This window comes from Trachypithecus francoisi, unplaced genomic scaffold, assembly GCF_009764315.1.
Source record: "Trachypithecus francoisi isolate TF-2019V2 unplaced genomic scaffold, Tfra_2.0 Lachesis_group20, whole genome shotgun sequence".
In the NCBI taxonomy this organism is placed as follows: Eukaryota; Metazoa; Chordata; class Mammalia; order Primates; family Cercopithecidae; genus Trachypithecus; species Trachypithecus francoisi.
Window position 1 is genome coordinate 9,763,204 of NW_022681466.1, and position 16,138 is coordinate 9,779,341.

A 16,138-nucleotide genomic window follows, 5' to 3' on the forward strand; every position below is an offset into this window, starting at 1 on the left:
AGTCCCAGCTACTGGAAGGCTGAGGCAGGAGAATCGCTTGAACCGGGGAGGTAGAGGTTGCAGTGAGCTGAGATCCGGCCACAGCACTCCAGCCTGGGCAGCAGAGCGAGACTCCGTCTAAAAAATAAATAAATAAAATAAATAAACAAACAAACAAACAAAATAAATCAAGAAAAAGGAAAGAAGTGGGGCCCAGGGCGGAGAGACTCAGGGCAAGGCACCTGCCTGGAGGGCACTGGGGGAGGGCACCGGATGACTTTAGCCTCTGGTCATTCTCAGCGACCTGGCACTAGGGAATGTTCCTGGCCTAAGAAAGGACCTGAGTCTGGCCAAAAAGGGGAGAGAGCTGGGCGCGGCCTGGGAGGAAGGTGGGGCGCTGGGGAGGGAGGGGAGCCCTGCCCTGGTGTGCCCTCTGTCCCATGCCGCACACCCTGCCGGGAAGCCCGGGGCCGCAGCTGCTCGGGCGGCCCGGCCCAGAATAGCCTCCCTTCCGGGCAGGGCTGCCCCGGCCCGCAGCGCCAGCGCCTGAAATAGGGCTCGACCGGGTGGCGGGCGCCAGGGGCCGCCCCAGTTGCAGGACTCGCCGGGGAGCCGGGGCCCGGGCGCGTGGACTGGGAGGGGCTGCGGGGTGCAGGCCGGGCCCTGGGACGCCGGGACCCGGGTGGGCGGGTCCGCAGGCGGGGTGGGGGCGGGGCGCGGGGCCGGGGCCGGGATCCCGGGCACTGGGCCAGCCCGAGGCGGGTGGAGCCGGGCGCTGACCTCACAGCCCGCGAGGAAGCCCTTCGGGGCCGGCGGGGCTGATGGAAGGCCTGAGGAATTCGCAGCTGGCGGCGCGGCCGGGCGCGTTCCCTTCCCCTCTCTGCGTTGCCTGGCGAGGAAGCCACAGCGCCGCGGTTGTCATGGCCACGGGACGGGCGTGGGGGACCAGGGGCCGCGGAGCCTCGATCACCTTGTCTTGCCCGAGCCAGGTTGGCATGGACTGGAAGCATCCCGTGGCGGTGGGCGGGAGGGGCCGGGGCCAGGGGAGGCCCCGAAGGACCCCGCCGCCCGGCCTGTGCCCGGATCCCGCAGGGTCCTGTGCAGACGCGGTATCTGCCTCCCCACCTCCTGCGCTCACACATGCAGGCCTGGGGCCTGCGGGTCCTGGGGCTCTGAGCCTCCCCGGCCCAAGGGCCGCAGCCACAGGTCCCGCACTGTTGGCCTAGGTGGACACGGAGGCCGAGGGGGAGTTTTCAAGGGGCCTGGCCTCACGCTCTGCCAGTCACAGCCGCCACCCCTCACCGGCCCTCCACCCACCCCTAACCTCCTTAACCTCTCCCGGCCTCGGTTTCCTCACCTATTAACCAGGGATTAGTCATAGCTACCATCCAGGCTTGTTATATTAGAATAATTATGTAATGTGCCGTGTGTACTCCGAACGTGGTCCTCTTTTCCTGTCCCACACCTCCTTCCTCCTGCATCAGGCCTGGGGACGGGGGCGTGCCCATGTCACCCCTAGCCCCCAGGCCTGGAGTCCTGGACACATGGACACCCCTGCCAGAGCTCCCCTTCCCGCGCTTGGGGTTACCTTGAACCCCGCCTCCTACAAGAGGATGGTCGGGCCTATTGTGGGAACCTGCAGGAATCCTAGGCTGCCACCCAAGAATATTAGCAGAGGCCCAGCCTGGCTGGGGTGAGTCAGCCTCTCCTCCCGAATTCAGTTGTGGCTTCAGCTGCCCTGCACAGCTGGGGCTGCGAAGTTGCCAGCAAGAAGCAGCCCCTGCAAATCTCTGGGAAGACCAGTATGCCCTTGGGGTGGGATGAGGAGCACAGTGGGATGGGGGAGGGTTGAGAAGGGGGTCTTGATCCCCCTTCTCTTCCTCTAGGGGAGCCGAGGCTTGGGACTGGGGAGCAGCCGTACCCCATGTGAGGAAGGGCGGGCCTGACTTACTGTAACTTCCTGGCCCAAAGCCTGATTGTCCTGTGGTTGGGCTGCCCGGCCAGAGAGGCCCCTGGTGTAGGGAGGACTCAGGGAGAACTTGCCTCCCATTGCCAGGGCCCACTGTGTGCATACTGGGGGGCGGAGGGGCTGTGCTGCCATTGACTTCCTGAGACAGCTAGTAGACCAGATGAGGCTGCCTGGAAGGTGGCTCCTCTTCCCTAAGCAGGTCGAGCCACTACCTAAATGCCAGGTTATTTACAAGAAAAAAAAAAGGGGGGGGCTCAGCCCCTTTTGGAGGGCATCAGAGCGGACAGTGTTGACTGAGCACTCACTATGTACTACGCCATGTGGACGTTTGCTCAATGAACTGTCACAACCACCTAAGAAAATGGGAGCTGTTGTTACCCCCATTGTACAGATGGGGAGCCAATTTAGAGTCCTGGGATGCAAACTGGGTTTCCCCCCGGCTCCCGATCCCCACTCCATCTGGCCTATGAGCGTGGGAACCAGTGTGGCCCGGAAGAGTGGCGGATGGCCCAGCTGACTGCCCAGGTGCCCCCACCCCCCGACCACATGGGCACGCGGCTTGCTCGGTACTCAGCTGACTTCCTGTCCCTGGAAGAGCAGCTGCCGGTATGCTGGGGCAGGGCGGTCCCCTTCCTGTGGTTCAGGTAAGGGCATAACCCCATGCCTTCTTGGCATCCTCCCTTTCTCCTTTCTCAGGCTCTGCAAGTCAGACCTGGGTGCCCCAGAAAGTTGCTCTGGGAAAGATGTTTGCCTGCTGCCCAGAGCTGGGACTGCAAGCCCTGATTGGCGAGGGCTTGGGGAGTAGCTGAGAACCTTCCCTTCAGCTACCAAAGAGCAGACAGGGCTTTCTGTATCACGCTGCCTGATGATGGTGAGGGTGCAGTGACCAAGAGTGCAGGTGAAAGGTCCAGCTCTCCAACCAGGTGGATGGATTTGAAAGGAATTTCTAGCTGGGCACGGTGGCTCACACCTGTAATCCCAGCACTTTGGGAGGCTGAGGTGGGCGGACTACCTGAGGTTGGGAGCTCAAGACCAGCCTGACCAACATGGAGAAACCCCGTCTCTCCTAAAAATACAAAATTAGCTGGGCATGGTGGCGCGCGCCTGTAATCCCAGCTACTCGGGAGGCTGAGGCAGGAGAATTGCTTGAACCCGGGTGATGGAGGTTGCAGTGAGCCAAGATCGTGCCACTGCACTCCAGCCTGGGCAACAAGAGTTAAACTCCATCTCAAAAAATAAAAAGAAAGAAAGAAAGAAAGGAGCTTCTGAGAGATGGTGTCGCCACCTCCCTATCAGATACTCCAGGGCTTTGGAAAGAGCTGGCTGGCTGCTGGGCATCACCTCAACTTTCCCCTAGGTGACATTGCCAAGGAACTGTGGCACTGTCCCTACTTCCCACGCCCAGTTCCATAGCTCCACCTCCCACCCCCTTGCCTGTAGAAGCTCAAAAGAAGCTTTCTAGAGGATGATGTTTCTTATATGAGGGGTCATCTGAGGTTGCAAAGACTGAAGCTCTTCACCAGAGAAACGCAGGAAGCATCCCGCAGCTAAGTGAGGCAATGTCTGGGGCGGGCCAGGCCATGCCAGGTAGCTCAGAGAGGACAGACACCCCTGGCTATGCAGCCTGCCTCTGAGCCCTGCTGGTGGCCAGGCCATCTGCTGGACTCCATCCCTGGGCATCTTTCCACCCTGTCTTCGGTGCTCAGAGCATAAAGTGGCATTTCACTTGTCCCTCTACCTGACAGCAAGGAAGTCGATCTCTCTTAGACTCTTTTTGGAAGATGCAAGGAAAGAAAGAATGTTCTCAATGTGAGATCCTACAGGACCACTGTACTGGGTCAAATAGCGTCCCCCCACCAAACTCATGTCTGCATGGAACCTACAAATGTGACTTTATTTAGAAATAGGGTCTTTGCAGATGTAATTAAGATGTACTCCACAGGTCTGGGGAGATCAAGGCCAACAGCATGCTGTATTAGGATGGTCCCAGTCCAATGACTGATGCCCTTATACGAGGGAAATCTGGACACAGACACACAGAGGAGGCCATGCAGTGGTGGAGGCAGAGATGTGTCTACAAACCAAGGAGCGAGCAGGTCCGCCGGCCACCACCAGAAGCTGGCAGGGGTGAGGAAGTCATTCTTCCGTGGGGGCTTCAGAGGGAGCATGGTCCCAGTACACCTTGAGTGTTGGCCTCCCAGCCTCCAGAGCTGTGAGAAAATCCATGTCTGTTGTTTGAAGCCGCTGAGTTTGTGGCATTTTGTTATGGCTGTCCCAGGAAAGAACTACAATCACCAAATGTCAAACATAGGGCAATTGGGAAAAACAAAAAGGAAATGCATGAGGCACGTAAAGAAAAGACTTGGAAGAGACCAAGGACGGACAGGAAGGAACGCTTCCTCAACTTCCTCCTCGCACCCTGACAGGAAGCCAGAGACCTAGTGGCTGCGCCTTGGAAGAAGTGGCTACTTTCCCCCACGCAAGAGCGGGTGAGCTTGGATGTCGGATGAATGAGAAGTGTCTGAATCTTGCTAGGTCCTAGGGAGACCCTGTTAATCATAACAAACTCACGAGACGGTCTTGTCTCATCCTCACCACAGTGCTTAAAGCAGATTTTATTGAAATCCCCGTGTATAGATTAGGAACAAGGCAGGGCGGTTGGGTGCCTGCCCGGGGTCATATGCCAACAGCAATGATCTGGAACACGAGCCCAGCTTCCCACACTCTGCCCTTACCACTTGTCCTCTCCTGGTCCAGGGCTCCTGTGCCCATGTCCAGTGCCTTGGTGGGGCTGGACCAAGGGACACAGTGAGCCCTCTGGCCACAGGCAGGGTCGTTGGAGACCTGCTGCCTGGGTTTGGATCCCAGCTCTACTCCTGGTAAGCTGTGTGACCTTGGGCAAGTTACATTACATCCCTGTTTTGCAGTTTACCCCACTGAGAAAATAGGGACAAGAATAGTATGTAACTCATGGAGTTGCTGGAGACCTCCATGAGTCAGTATGTTTCAGGTGCTTAGAATAGTGCTTGGAACATTGGAAGTACAGCCATAAAAGTGTTGTGAAATAAATAGAACCCGCTGGGCGAGAGAGCTCTTTCCTTCACAGCTGGGCCAGGGAGAGGGCTTCAGGATGGTGACCTGTCTTATTCTTACTCCACAGACATGGAGAGATCAAGGCCAAGAGCATTCTCATGCAGTTCTCTTCTATTTCCCATAGAACCCTCAAGACCAGCAAGGGGAGCACCTGAGAGCAGAAAGCAGAGCCGCACCCACATCCTGGGCAGGCTGACTCAGTTGCTTGAATCCTGCCTCTAGGGCCAAGGTCACCATTTGATCCTGGTCTGGGCCAGCTTTGTCCTAATGGAGGAAAGTTTGGAACCATGAATCCTGGTTGGTCATCTCCTGCTTGACTGTTCTGCTCACAATGGGAACCTGGTCTGGGGTGATGCACTATCACTCATCGCTCCACTGAAAGATGTGCCCGGTGCACATCCCCAGGACTGTGTTACCCATCACCTTTACGCATGGGGCTCAGAATGCACAGAGCGGTGTGTGCATGCAGCAACGTGTATACACTGTGTGTGTCTGGGACTTGCTCTCATCATCTCTGGCCGCATCCTGCAGAGGGTCCTGCAGAGCCTCTACCTGGCTTCTGGCTCTTTATTTATTTATTCATCTATTTTAGATGGAGTCTTGCTCTGTCTCCAGGCTGGAGTGCAGTGGAGTGATCTCGGCTTATTGCGACTTCCGCGACCCAGATTCGAGTGATTCTCCCGCTTCAGTCTCCCAAGTAGCTGGGACTACAGGCATGCAGCACTGTCAGCAGTTAATTTTTTTGTATTTTTAGTAGAGACGGGGTTTCCCCATGTTGGCCAGGCTGGTCTTGAACTCCTGACCTCAGGTGATCCCCTGACCTTGGCCTCCCAAAGGGCTGGGATTACAGAGGTGCCTCTTTTAATTGACTCCTCTCTAGGCATCTCTCCTTCCAGCCACAGAGACTGGCCTGATGGTCCCAGGGCCCCAGGTGAAGGCCTCTCTCCTCCCCTACTCAGGTCTGACCAGCCCTGTTTCCATCCTGGTATAGGCACAAGGTCTCTTGCTGCATCTGGGCCAGTTTGCTGACCTTCTCAGCTCCTTCTCTTAGGCTGGAGAGGCCTGGAAGGGTGCCCAAGGGAGGGTCTGGGCTGCTCTCCTGGGCTCCTCCCCTTCCACTCCAGGGCTCTGGCTGGAGCCTGGTCAGGGTCCTTACTGAGTTCTCAGCTAAGCCCCAGCCCTGTGACGGCCTGAGGGGTCTGGTGGGGAGGCCCCAAAGTGAGGGCTCCATAGCCTTCCACTGTCCCTCCCCCAGCACTGGGCAGTGCAAGCAGTCTCTGAAGGTCTTCTGGGTAGCCTTCCTTCCATGCCCTCTTGCCTACTTTCACCAGGTGGCCAAGGGACACTAAAAAAGGCAGTGAATAGCTAGAGGACCACTCTTGAAAGTCAGCCTGCCTCCCTCCTGGTGCCAGCTCCTCTCCCTCCAGCCTCCTTTTCATAGAATTCTACAAGAGGAAACAGAGAGGTCATCTCCTCCACCGTCACTAAGTTTCCAGAAAGGATGGGTTAGAGGGATTTGGCATTCTCTGAGGCTTCAGGCCAAACTTTGGACATTGGGCTGGTCAGAGATCTTGCTGGGGTTTCCTTGGGAATTGTATATCCATTGGGAGCACTAGCCCAGAACACCTGGGGCTCCCTACCTGCTAGGAGCTGGGAGGACTCTGGTGTTCCCTGTAATCCCTCAGGGTCTAGGTGGATGGAATGGCAGCCCAGGACTGTTCCCCAGGCTGACCCGGACTCTAATGATAGCCAAGAGTGGACCTAGCTGTCATTTAGATCCCTGAGGGAGCCTTCACAGTAGCTGCTAAGCGGAGGCCCTGGCAGTGGAGAGGGTTCTCACACGTAGGAGAGGCAGTACTTAAGCAAGTAGCAGTGGAAAGGGCACTGGATTTGACGTCAGCAGAGAGGTGGTCTATTTCTGCTTTGCTCACTACTTATCTGTGATCTGAGGCAAGTCTAACCCTCTACAGCTTAGTTTACTCATCTGGAAAGTGTGGTATATTTTATTTTACCTGCCTTACATCTGAGGCGTGGAGGGAGGACGAAATGAGATCACCTATTAAAATGCATTTTGAAAAAACAGAAGTGCTATTTATGCAAACACATGGTACTAAAAATAAAAGACGCCTGTTTGCTTCTGGAAGTAAAAGTTGTGAATGAGGCCGGGCGCTGTGGCTCACACCTGTAATCCCAGCACTTTGGGAGGCCAAGGTGGGTGGATCACAAGGTCAAGAGATCGAGACCAACCTGGCCAACATGGTGAAACGTCATCTCTACTAAAAATACCAAAAAATTTAGCTGGGCATGGTGGTGCACACCTGTAGTCCCAGCTGCTTGGGAGGCTGAGGCAGAAGAATCACTTGAACCTGGGAGGCGGAGATTGCAGTGAGCCGAGATCACGCCATTGCACTCCTGTACTCCAGCCTGGTGACAGAGCGAGACTCTCCATCTCAAAAAAAACAAACAACAACAACAAAAAGTTGTGAATGAATTAAGTGATATTTTAATGATACAGGAGCCCCATTATTTAAAGAACATTTTGTCTTTTGTGCAGCTACAGAGCCAGTGTTTGATAAGTTTCCAGCAAGCATCACCCATTCTGCTAGATTTTATGAGGAACATAAAAAAGCAGAAGATATAGGGCCTGGTACAGAGTTGGCATTCAATTAATAATCACTGGGCAGGGCACAGTGCCTCAGGCCTGTGTTCCCAGCACTTTGGGAGGCTGAGGTGGGTGGATCACCTGAGGCCAGGAGTTCGAGACCAGCCTGGCCAACATGGTCAAACCCCCTCTCTACTAAAAGTACAAAAATTAGCCGGGCATGGTGGCACATGCTGGTAGTCCCAACTACTCAGGAGACTGAGGCAGGTAAATCGCTTGAGCCTGGGAGGCGGAGGCTGCAGTGAGCTGAGATCATGCCACTGCACTCCAGCCTGGGCAACAGTGAGACTCTGTCTCAAAAAATATATATATTAATAATCATTGGATGAATAAGAGCGAATTTCTTCCATCTGAGAGTTTACAGTCCAGTTTGGAAGGGGACAGAATGAGTGGTGCAGGCTGTACATATAACATGCATTCGGAGGAAGGAGAGGTCTCCAGGGTGTGGGAAGCTTCAGGGAGGAGGCAGGAAAGGAGAAAGCCTCAGCAGAGAGGAAGAACTAGAAGAGAGAATTGGAGGGGCTGACTGGGAAGGGGGGGCTGACCTCAACATGGGCTCCCAATCCTAAGTGAGCAGGGAAGTGATGAGTCTGGTAGGCAGGGGAGAAGACCATCCTGATGGGAAGAAGTTTGCCTCCTCGTGTGGGGTGGAGTGGGGGCAGAGTAAACTTCCCACTGGGGCTACAGTTGAAGGTTTTTGGAAACCCGGCTTAGTGGAAAATGCCAGGGGGAACCAGTATGGATCCTATGGGGATGGGCTCCCTGTGTACATGACATCATGAAAGCAATATTTTTAGAAGATGAGTCTGGCATGGATGTGCCCATGGGGACATACCAAACTTCTTGAAGTTCCCCAAAGTTTCCCTTTTCCAGGCTATTTCCCTGTTTCTGAGAATGCCCCATTCTCCCAAGCCTGTGGAAGGAACACCTGCTGTTTCGCCTTAACTCACGCATCACCTCTTCTGGGAAGCCACTAAAGGTCATTTCCTCCTGGGCACCCCCAGCTGTACCCTGCTTACCACTTTAGTTTTACAACCATTCCTTTTTAGGATACTTCTTGGTTTTCACATCTGGTTCCCCTTTCAGACTGTGAGTCTCTTGAAGCCTGGAATATTTCCTGGTTGTTACTTTTGTCCAGCAACAGGCATGGTGGCCAGAGCCGTGTTTCCACCTATGTTGGTATCACCTGGGGCACCTGGGTCAGGCAAGCATCAGGTGCTGCTGATGTACCCTAAAGTTTAGGAACACTGCAGCCCCACCCCTCTCACACAACCTCATAGGACAACATCTACAAAGAGTATATCATGATATAAACAGCACCCCCTGGAGGTGTGCAGCACAGACACCTCCTGGAGGATCCAGGTCCTCATGGATTTAGTTTTTCTTTTTTTTTTCACTTTATTTTCTTTTTCTTTTTCTTTTTTTTTTTTTTTTGAGACGGAGTCTCGCTCTGTCACCCAGGCTGGAGTGAATGGCCGGATCTCGGCTCACTGCAAGCTCCGCCTCCCGAGTTCACGCCATTCTCCTGCCTCAGCCTCCTGAGCAGCTGGGACTATAGGCGCCCGCCACCTTGCCTGGCTAGTTTTTTGTATTTTTTAGTAGAGACGGGGTTTCACCGTGTTAGCCAGGATGGTCTCGATCTCCTGACCTCGTGATCCGCCCGTCTCGGCCTCCCAAAGTGCTGGGATTACAGGCTTGAGCCACCGCGCCCGGCCTATTTTCTTTCACTTTTATTTTCTTTCTCTCTTTTTCTCCTTCCTTCCCTCCCTCCCTCCCTCCCTCCTTCCTTCCTTCCTTTCTTCCTTCCTCCCTCTCTCTCTTTCTTGGCATGTCACTCTGTCACTCAGGCTGGAGTGCAGTGGCACCATCTGGGCTCTCTGCAACTTCTGCCTTCTGGGTTCAAGCGATTCTCCTGCCTCAGCCTCCCGAGTAGCTGGGATTACAGGTGCTGCCACCATTCCCAGCTAATATTTGTATTTTTTGTAGAGATGGGGTTTTGCCATGTTGGCCAGGCTGGTCTCAAACTCCTGACCTCAAGTGATCCGCCCACCTCAGCCTCCCAAAGTGCTGGGATTACAGGCGTGAGCCACCATGCCCGACCGGATTTAATTTTTCATGTCTATACCTTCAACATTCTGTACATTACAGGCGTTAAATAACATTTTCTGTAGGAAAATACTATAATTGGAGATCTGGGGGAGGGGAGGTGAAAGAGAGGAAATATATCTTCTTGTGTAATGTAAATAACGAACTTACATTCTGTTTTTTATTTATTTATTTATTGAGGCGGAGTCTCGCTCTGTCACCCAGGCTAGAGTGCAGTGGTATGATCTCGGCTCACTGCAAGCTCCGCCTCGCGGGTTCACGCCATTCTCCTGCCTCAGCCTCCCAAGTAGCTGGGACCACAGGTGCCAGCCACCACGCCCGGCTAATTTTTTGGATTTTTAGCAGAGACAGGGTTTCACCGTGTTAGCCAGGATGGTCCCGATCTCCTGACTTCAAGTGATCCGCCTGCCTCGGCCTCCCAAAGTGCTGGGATTATAGGCGTGAGCCACCGCGCCCAGCTGTTTTTTACTTTTTTATGTCTGGGTTTGCAGTCTTTTCCTGAGGTTGGGCCTGAATAGTGCTGTGAATACTGGCAGTGACGGTGTTAACTGGAAAAGCCCAAAGTCTTAGCATTCAGAACCCGAATTTCTTTTCTGAAGAAAAGCCTGAAGCCTACAACCCAGCGTTCCAGCCTGTAGCCCAGCCTTCCTTCCAGCCTGCAGCCCAGCCTTCCAGCCTGCAGCCCAGCCTTCCAGGCCGCTACTGTTGCTTAAGGCTGTGCTGCAATCAGAGAGCTCAGGAGTGGGAAGTCCAGAGTTCTACCCGCTTCTGGGAACAGCCCCCCATCCCCCTCCCGGCACCAGCTTCCACAGGCAAGTCCTCATGACAGTGGGTCAGGCTCACCCGAGGATTTCACAAACGCCTGGCTTGTTCCCAGCACAGCACAGCTGGGAGGGCTCAGCGCTGGGGGGAAGGAGCATCCTCCTCCTCCTCCCTTGGCCCTGCGGTCCTTCAGCTCAGGAGACGGAAGGGCTGCACATGTCCATGCTTGCCGCCCCACAGGCCCGCGAGCTCAGAACCTTCCCTCCCTGCTGATTTCCCAGCTTTGGCTTAGTCAAGGAACAAGGAGGAAATGTGCTGTCCCACGACGAAAGGAGCATCCAGGCTTGTCTGCCCTGAAGGCGGCTGCGAGAGGTCTCAGAGTCACCTGGGGAGGCGATTATTCAGATTCCAAGGTTGTCTTCAGGCTTCAGATTCAGAAGAGCTGGGTCGCAGTCCAGGAGTCAGCAGTTTCATCCACACCTTGGGGGACTGGCAGTAGGTGGTCCTCTGTGCTTTCAGAGGCCTTGAGGGGCAGAGAGGTGGAGCTCTGGGCAATGAAAAGCGTTTAGCCCATAGAACCCAGGATTCTAAGTTAGGGCCACCAGCTCTTTCTCTAGCTCCCTGACAATGAAAGAGCTGTCCTTGGATTTGGGGCCTCAGTTTCTCCATCTCTGAAATGGGTGTGTTCAGACCTGAGGGTACAGAGACCAATTGTCCTAGTTTGCCAGACTTTCAGAGCTAAACTGGGACAAGCTGGCCTCCATGCTGAGGGTGGATGCATGCTGTAATGGGAATACGATTTGAAGATGCGTCTTCGAGGCACAGTCTATATTTATTTAATTTACATATTTACTCGTTATCGTCTGGTTGCTCCCACTCAACCTCTGGAGGGCAGGGCGAGCAGGGCCTTGTCTTGCTGGATCTAGAACAGTCCCTAACCGCGGGATGTGTTCCATAGAGATTTGCTGAATGAATGAATGAGTGAATGAGTGAGTGACTAGAAGGGAAGGGGGCTGAGGCTCCAAGAACAGGCTCCCTGAGTAGAGCGTGTGTGGGGGGTAGGTTTGCTCCGCTGACCTGAAGGGGGATCTCGGCTCCCCTGGGACAAGAAAACTTGATCCACTCACGGCCGGGAAAGAGTCCAGGCTTTCTGAGCAGCCGCCCCTCGGAGGGGTCAGTGACCCCCGGTGACGAACGCCTGACTCCCCCCTTCCCCCACGCGCCCAGGGCGGCCTGGTCCACCCTGTCTCCTCCCTCTCCCACCCCCCACCCCAGGGAGGTGCGCCTGGCAGCCTCCCGGCCGAATTTCCTGGCACTGGGCTGAGAATAAACAGCGCTCTCCGCCCGTAATCCCGTTGCCCCGGCGACCGCGCTCCGCGGGCGGGGGCGTGGCGGGGGCGTGGCGGGGCGGGGCCGTACCCGGGGCTCACCCTTCGCAGGGCGCAGCGGCAGCGGCGGCGGCGGCGGCGGCGGCGGAGATGCGGGCCCGAGAGGTGCCACCCCCCGTGCTCGGCGCGGACATTCTTCGCATAGCTCCGCCAGGGCTCCCGCGGTGTCCGGGAAGTGACTCTTCCTGGCAGAGGGCGGCCTCGCGGCGACGCGCCCGCCCGCCCGCCAGCCCGGCGGCCGCCAGATCGGGAGGGGAGTGGGGGCGGGGGATAGAAGGTGCTCCCCGCACTGGGGCTACTGTCACCCTCGGCCTCGATCGTCCCTGTCCTGCCCCGCGCTTCTGGGACCGGAGTCCCCTACTCCCTTACCCTCTCGACTGCCTCTCCGCCCAACCCCCGCCCGGTACCCCTGCGGTGCCCCCTCCCAAACATCCTTACTCATTCCTAAGACTAGGACACATCGTGCAGGCTGATTTTCCATCGCTGGCTCCCCTGTCTGAGGCCTCCTTCCCTCCCTCCCCCAGAGTAGGCCTTAGATTTCCCATTCTTGGCTCTAGCCTCAGGAGGCCTGCCCTAAACCAGCACCACCGGAGAGAGGATAGGGCCTCTTGGGGTGGAGTCTTACAGCTCTAGAAGCAAGGTAATAGGGCACAGGGCTGGGAGCGGGGATTTCTCCCCTTTCTGTTGGCCGGGGACCCTCAGCCTTATTTTTAACCAGGCCGAGGCACGAGTGCCTGCTCAAGCCAGGAGGAAGCCGTCCACTGCCTGCAGGACACTTGTCAGCACATCTGGGAGCCAGGAACACCCCTCCTCCCGCAGCCAGGCCAGAGGGCCCCCCCACTAAGTCCCTTAGAGGAGGGTGTCTTCCCTTCTGAGGATTGGGAAGTACAGAAAGACTTCTGTTACAGGATATGGGATGAGGAGAGAAGGGAGCCGTGCTGAGCAGTCAGCTGGGGGAGAGATTCTCTCCTGGCCTCGCCACCAGCTTGTGTGGGTTTGAGCATGTTGCTTCCCTTCTCTGGGCCTCAGTTTCCTTGTCTGCAAATCCAAAGGGTTGGTCCAGTCTTATCTGAAATGGAAAGGCACACCAGGCGCGGTGACTCACGCATGAAATCCCAGCACTTTAAGAGGACGAGGTAGGCCGGGCGCGGTGGCTCAAGCCTGTAATCCCAGCACTTTGGGAGGTCGAGATGGGTGGATCACGAGGTCAGGAGATCGAGACCATCCTGGCTAACACGGTGAAACCCCGTCTCTACTAAAAATACAAACAATTAGCCGGGCGAGGTGGCGGCGCCTGTAGTCCCAGCTACTTGGGAGGCTGAGGCAGGAGAATGGCGTGAACCCGGGAGGAGGAGCTTGCAGTGAGCTGAGATCCGGCCACTGCACTCCAGCCTGGACGACAGAGCAAGACTCCGTCTCAAAAAAAAAAAAAAAAAAGAGGACGAGGTGGGCAGATTGCTTGAGCTCAGGAGTTAGAGAGCAGCCTGGGCAACATAGCAGGATCCCATCTCTACAAATAGTACAAAAATTAGCCAAGTGTGGTGGTGTGTGCCTGTAGTAGTCCCACCTACTCAAGAGGCTGAGGTGGGAGGGTTGCTTGTCCTCTGGCAGTTGAGGCTGAAGTGAGTTGTGATCCTGCCACTGCTCTCCAGCCTGGGTGACAAAAAAAAAAAAAGAAGAAGTGGAAAGACAGAGGAAGGTTGGGATGGGCAGTGGTCTGGAGGAGGGAAATGAGTCTTCTTGCCTCTGCAACTCCACAAAACCAAGGTTCAACCTCCCTGGGGTGGGAAGGGAGAACTACTGAACTACTTCCTCCCTGGCCAGTGAAGATCAAATTCTTTTTTTTTTTTTTTTGAGACGGAGTCTTGCTCTGTTGCCCGGGCTGGAGTGCAGTGGCCGGTTCTCAGCTCACTGCAAGCTCCGCCTCCCGGGTTTATGCCATTCTCCTGCCTCAGCCTCCGAGTAGCTGGGACTACAGGCGCCCGCCACCTCACCCGGCTAGTTTTTTGTATTTTTTAGTAGAGACAGGGTTTCACCGTGTTAGCCAGGATGGTCTCGATCTCCCGACCTCGTGATCCGCCCGTCTCGGACTCCCAAAGTGCTGGGATTACAGGTTTGAGCCACCGCGCCCGGCCAAATTCTTTTGCTAGCATTTTATGAACACTGGACACCCTTGCTAAACAGCTGCCTTCTAGGTCAAGGACAGGGACCCAGTGGCTGGGCACAGTGGCTCATGCCTGTAATCCCAGCACTTTGGGAGGCTGAGGCTGGCAGATTGCTTGAGTTTAGGAGTTCGAGACCAGCCTGGGCAACATGGCAAGACCCTGTCTCTACAAAATATACAAAACAAATTAAAAATAAAAAATAACTGGCTGTGGTGGCGTGTGCCTGTGGTCCCAGCTACTCAGGAGGCTGATGTGGGAGGATTACCCAAACCCGGGAGTTCAAAGCTGCAATGAGCTATGATCGCATCACTGCACTCCAACCTGGGTGACAGAGAGAGACCCTGACTCAAAAAAAAAAAGGTACAGGGACCCCAGGTTTACGGTTCCCTCATGGCTGTTATTCCAGTGGAAGGGGAAGTCTGTGCAGCTGAAGGTGGTGGTGGCTGCCCAGCAGACCCCAGGCTGAGGAAGACCCATCATCCTTCTGGAAGGCACAGGGGAACCACACCCCACTGGACCCCCTCCCCTACACTTGTGCTTTGGGCAGGTGGCCCTACCTGGGTCTGCATTCCCAGTCTGGAGTTCCTTCATGATGCCTCTGGTGTGGCTCCCACATGCTCTGTCCCCTCAGCGGCCTCATGCCTGGCCTGGCCCCTCCTTCTCGTCACTTCAGGTCATTTTCTCCGAAAGTCCCAGGAAATAGGAAAGAAAAATGACTTTGTTTATTTACTCTCTATTACCTTTTGGACCCCGATTCCTGGAGCAGTGTATCGGGTGCAAGGGGGCCAGGAAGAGGCTCTGGTGTTTGTGTCATCTGAGACAGATGAGGGCCCCTGACTTGGGGTTAACACTTATTTCCCAGCTGTCAGGCTGTGGGGACTGGAGGAGAAGGAAGCATGAAAGGAGAATACCTCAGAGAAGGTGGTTTTGTTTTTGATTTTGTTTTTTTAAATTGAGACAGGGTCTCGCTATGTTGCCCAGGCCGGTCTTGAACTTCTGGGCTCCAGCCGTTAGCCCACCTCGACCTCCCAAAGTGCTGGGTTACCGGAGAGATGTTTTTTGCTATTAGAAGAACCCTAGTGCTGAAACCCCAGAGCTGGGGGAAGGTACTAACTTTTTGGTTTTTAAGGAGGAACTCACCCTGAGGGCAGGTATATGCTGAGTGTATAGAAAGGCAGAGAAGCAGAGAGGCATGGGCTTTGGAAATCAAATGCTCCTGGGTTCCAATCCTGTTTCCCCATATTCCCAAGTGATGTGCCCTTGGCCAGGTTGCTTAACCTTCCTGAACCTGAGTTGCTGCCCCTACTTAGTTGCCAAATATTTACTGAGCACCAATCTAGGCACCAGAAGTGCCCAGTCCAAGTCCTGGCTCACATGGGGCACATGGCCGAGTCTGAGAACATGGGGATGAGAACGCCTGCCTTGTGGGAGCAGGTGGAATGCTTAATCCAGGTAACCTCTAAGTGCTCCTTAGCGTTTCAATGAGAGTAACTAAAAATAGATGGGCTGAAGGGAGGATCCCTTGAGCCCAGGAGTTGGAGACCAGCCTGGGCAACATAGTAAACCCTGTTTCAAAAAAATATAGAGATTAATAGATGGGTGCTTTTTGGGAGGAGGGTGATCCTGTCTGCTGCTCAGGTTGGGGACCCTAGGAATGAGGAAGGGAAGCAGGCATGGGGAGCAGTGGCCAGGAAGCCCCTGAATGCCTGGGGTCCTGTGGGGGGTGGTGGGGCTCCACCTGCATGCAAGAGTTGCTTCAGGACCACCCCTCCTCCCACTTCCAGTGAACCTGGCTTGACTGAGGTCATAGGTCACCACCAGGAACCCATGTCTGGGCTTTCTCGGAACGACTCCCTGCCAAGGAACCCAAGCGCCTCTAATAGCCTGGAGCCTCTAAAAGCTTTGACCACAGCTCAGCTTGCTCCCTGCAAGCCCTTTGAAGCGCTTCCTTCGAACTTGCTTTGCATATTCTGGTCAGATCTGAATCAGACTTGCAGGAATTACCCCTCTCGGT

At 55.2% G+C, this 16,138-nt stretch overlaps 1 long non-coding RNA gene across 2 annotated transcripts; it reads left to right on the forward strand.

The window, feature by feature from the left end:
* The first annotated feature begins 673 nt into the window (after nt 1-673).
* On the forward strand, nt 674-5,036 carry LOC117066770. Of its 2 annotated transcripts, none has more exons than XR_004430500.1 (2): nt 674-968; nt 3,891-5,036. It is a non-coding gene; the product is annotated as an uncharacterized LOC117066770 (long non-coding RNA). The 2 variants fall into 2 exon arrangements; XR_004430499.1 differs by lacking the exon at nt 674-968 and adding an exon at nt 2,157-2,592.
* The last annotated feature ends 11,102 nt before the right edge of the window (nt 5,037-16,138 follow it).